The sequence below is a fragment of the Rutidosis leptorrhynchoides genome, chromosome 1 (genome assembly GCF_046630445.1).
Source record: "Rutidosis leptorrhynchoides isolate AG116_Rl617_1_P2 chromosome 1, CSIRO_AGI_Rlap_v1, whole genome shotgun sequence".
Taxonomy (NCBI): Eukaryota; Viridiplantae; Streptophyta; class Magnoliopsida; order Asterales; family Asteraceae; genus Rutidosis; species Rutidosis leptorrhynchoides.
In genome coordinates this window covers 491,881,529-491,886,144 of record NC_092333.1, presented here as the reverse complement: position 1 = coordinate 491,886,144, position 4,616 = coordinate 491,881,529, and positions in this window count along the sequence as shown.

Below are 4,616 nucleotides of genomic sequence, written 5' to 3'. Positions count from 1 at the left end.
ATTATTAACAATATTACAATAAATAAAATAAAAAATATGACCGACTTTGACCGACTTTTCCCGAATTTGACCGACTTTTTCCGACTTTGACAGACTTTTTTACCTTTGACCGACTTTTTAGCAACGATGCATCGGTCATGCCTAAAAAACGACGCATCGACCGACGCGTCGGTCAAGTCGGCCGACTTTTACAACAATGCTCTCGATTGACAATTAGGTTTATAAATTTGAATTATGGAAACATTGAATAAATCGATTGATTAAACAATGAGAATTCTATAAGAATTCTTCAATCAGATTATATGGAACGAAGGTTAAAAACTGATTAGCTCTTTTCCACCGTTTCTAGTGTGCAACACCAGGGACTGCTTCGTAATCGACACCCCCTCGCCTTCGCCCAGTATCGTCTCAATCCCCCCTTTGATGTATCGACATTGAAGAATTGATTTTTGCAGTATATATTTGAATATAATTTGACTTTTTCAGTAATTAATTTTTTATCACCTATATATACCACATTAACCCATTTCACATTCTACATATATATTTACTCTTTATATTTATACAAATTACACTTCAAAACCATGGCTTTCACTAACATTGTTACTTTCAACGTTCATAACGGTGGGTATTTTTTCGACAATATAAAGGAACACTATGTTGGTATGAAACATACGTTGGATGTGGTTGTATCCGGCGTTGATGTATCTACTTTGTCCGATTATTTAAGACGAACCATTAGTTGCGAGGGATTTTGGTTTGTGTATTGGAATGAAGAATCTGAGAAATTCGAGTGGCTTGACGCAATGATGAATGAGCCAAAATACTCGGAAAAGCAATAATATACTCGAAACATATCGAGTTGTATACTAAGAGTAGACCACCTTTCAAACAAGAGTGATGATAGTGCGGATAGATATCATAGTGATTGAGATTTAGTTTAACTAATCGTAGTTTTAATTTAATGTAAGCCTAGTTTAATTTAATCGTAGTTTTAATCTAATGTAAGCCTAGACTAATTTTATGTAATGTAAGTCTAGTTTTAATTTAATGTAATGGTTTTATTTGATTATATATTTATATTTTTTTATTAAAACTAATATAGAATTTCTATAGTTAAAAATGAATACAAAATCAATAGAATTAAAAATGATCACTGCAAAATAGACACTAAACAACACTTCTTGTTTCTTTCTCTTCAGTCACTTTCAATGTCTCTAAATGACATTGAAAATGGATACCGAATGACACTTTGTAATTTTAAAAATGTGTACTTATATGTCTTTGTGATTATTCATAACAAAAGTGTGAAAAAATCAGATTTTTTCACATTTCCACATCTGAGCTAAATATACATATATCCACGAGTATAAATGTGATAACAAATGTATTTATATTATTATATTCATTTATTCACGTCAATAGAAGTGAACATTTCTATTGATACTTATTAGCATGAATTTTTGTTGGAAAAACGTGTAAATTTATATACACGGTTCAAAACGTGAGCATACTTATGACCGAGTGTGAAGAAAATTACGTGAACAATCCGTAAATCTGTTAGAGAAGTCAGTGGCATATCTCTAGAACTAGTGGTTATTGTGTCACCCGTTAAAATCTCAAAAAAAATTCCATTAGATGGTTTCATACAAAAAAAATTTACATTTTCCACTAGTATTACTATTTAAAAACTCAAAAAATTCAACTACATCGCGTATTTTAATATTGTCCCGTGCAACTACGGATCACATACCACATCCGCTCCTGTGTAAAGTTAACAAAAAGTATATTTGGTTACTTTTTCTGAAACTGTGTATTTTTGTCTGTAAACAATAGATTTGACAGTGGCGAGTCTAATAAGAAACCCGTTAGGTCGCGGGACACAACTGGTTTAAAATTTTTTATTAGAAAATACAATTTAAATTGTATAGCAAATCAATAAATTTAACTGTAAAATCCCATATATTTTTTAAATTTATAGTTTTTCTTTTAATTATCATTAAATTTAACTACTCGGACTCTATATATTTTTTAAATTCGTAGTTTTTAGAAAGTAAACCGTGTGGTTCACCATCCATCGAGGTCAATGACGGGGTCGAACCGTTATTCCAGGAGATTCAGTACCACTAAAATAGCATTAAGATATAATTAGTCATGAAAAGAAAAATTTCCGTTGCGCCACTCTGCGGAAGGAGTATAAAACAAACGGTAAAGTGTAATATGTAGTATTTTTTAAGTACACATGAAACATGTATGTATGTACGTATTTTTTGGATTTTTAGAATTAGTGATGGAAGATGTTAGATAAAGTTGAAGAAGGACAGGGATGGTGTGTTTCTTGATTCATGAATTGAATCTTCCATTACATTATGTTCATGATATGTAACGATAACGAAAGCCCCAAAAAAGGGCCATAATTTGCCATATGCATATGGACATGTAAGAGCTCTTCCATCAAAAAGAAGATTGGTCAATGGTCAATGGTCAACAGTCTCTCCATCTCTCTCTATTATATATTATATATTATATATTATATATTATATATTATATATTATAATAATTATAATATATACAGTATATGACTAGCATAAAATCTTACAATATCCAAGTCTAAAGATTCATATTTTTGTGCAATTAAGCATATTTGTCAAACTCGTTCCAATATATCCCCAGAAAAATAACTGAAGTGACAAACAAATGTGACAAAATAATACTGTATTTTTTTCCACTGATACACATTTAATTTCTCACCAATGCAATTACAATTACTGTATTAACATCGGCGTCATATGAGCACCAAAATCTTATAATAACTTTTTAACTTAACCCGCCATATCATAACTAAAATATAGTAAAATGCACAAGCGTTAAAGCATAAAAGGTGTGTTTGAATGAAATTAATTTGAGCTGAAACTTGTAGCTCGAGCTTATGGTCTAGAACTGGAGTTACAACTTATTTTTAAAGCTGATAGTTGAACCTTATTACAGAGTATTTTATAAGTGTTTATTAAAATTGCCGAAGCTTATTTTTCAATTCATAAGCTCTACTTTTTTGCATAAGCTACTATGAGTAGCTTATTTTTTAAGAACTTATTATTTTCATAAGCTCTACTTTTTATGTCAATGAACCTTATTACTTGAAGTTTGTAAGATCGGGCATTTTTTTAATCAAAACGAAAGGCTAATACATTATTATCTTTATTACAAATGACCCGACATTAGAGTTTCCAACTTGTCAAACATATCTTTCAATCGACCGACTCCCTTCAACTAGCATGCATCATACTTAAACCTGCAAGGAAGGAATGTGGGGATTAGCACAAGGCTAAGTGAATGGAATCTATATGACAGATACAGCACAAGCATCAAACATGCAACAACCATACAATTATGCTAACATCCAAATTAGCATATAAACAAAGACAATACGAGGATCGGCGACTTGTACGGGCCTTTGACTCGTAGCTGATCGGGCTACAGTCTACCGATAATCCTTCCTACTGAATCAACACAAAGACAACATGACATGGACCCAACCTCCACAGGCCCGGTTGACCACATACAGAATTTAACCTTACCTTCACAGACCTGGTTACGAGTCCCCAGCCTCCGCAAGCCCGACTGGTGTCAAACACTGTGGGCACATAGATCAAACAACAACAATGTGATGATCCGTCCAAATCCCCTTGGACGAATACATCATTCATCGATTTCACAGTGAGGTACTGACCTCTACATGATACGTTTTGTAAACATTGCATTCTTTTAAAAAGGCCCACCATAATTGAATATCAAATTTCAAGGTTTTCTACATCTGATGATTTCTACATATAGACAATCACAGTAAATAATAGTTTACCATAATACATCTGTTGTCAATGCAGTCAAAATAAGATACATGGTGATGATTTTGTGAATGCAAAGTTTTCTTGAATAAAGCATGTATGACTCCATGCACATAGCTTGTATAACATATAAGCAAACAGCGGAAGACTTCTAGGAACCTGAGAATAAACATGCTTAAAAGTGTCAACACAAAGGTTGGTGAGTTCATAGTTTTAATGTTGCGCATAATCTGTATATAAAGGTGGATCACAAGATTTCAGTTGTTTCATCCAGAAACGTTTATCAAAATACTCTACAAGATTGAGCACCCTGATAACTAAACTTTAACGTCTATATAATAAGTAGTAAGTACCCATGTTTTAACATACATGCAACCAACATGTACAATACACGCAAACCAACGTGTACTAAACTCAAATAGCATACGCCTGTTTTATAGTTCATGCTAGGGTTTCTATACCTGGAACAGACGGGGATGTCAAGCCCTATGGATCCATATATAACTACTCGCGCCCACCAGTTCTTATAACCGGCAGTTACTAGTTACCAAAGCTAAGGAATTTCGGTTCAAAATCGGTGTAGAATTTAGTATGTACTTGTATCCATTGCGTTTAAAATAAAGTGCATGTATTCTCAGCCCAAAAATATAGATTGCAAAAGCATTTAAAAAGGGAGCAAATGAAACTCACTTTAGCAGCACATAAGGTCATTCACCAAAATGTGACCGAAACTCAGAATGCAAAATAACCGTAGATCTCAACCTAGAGAAC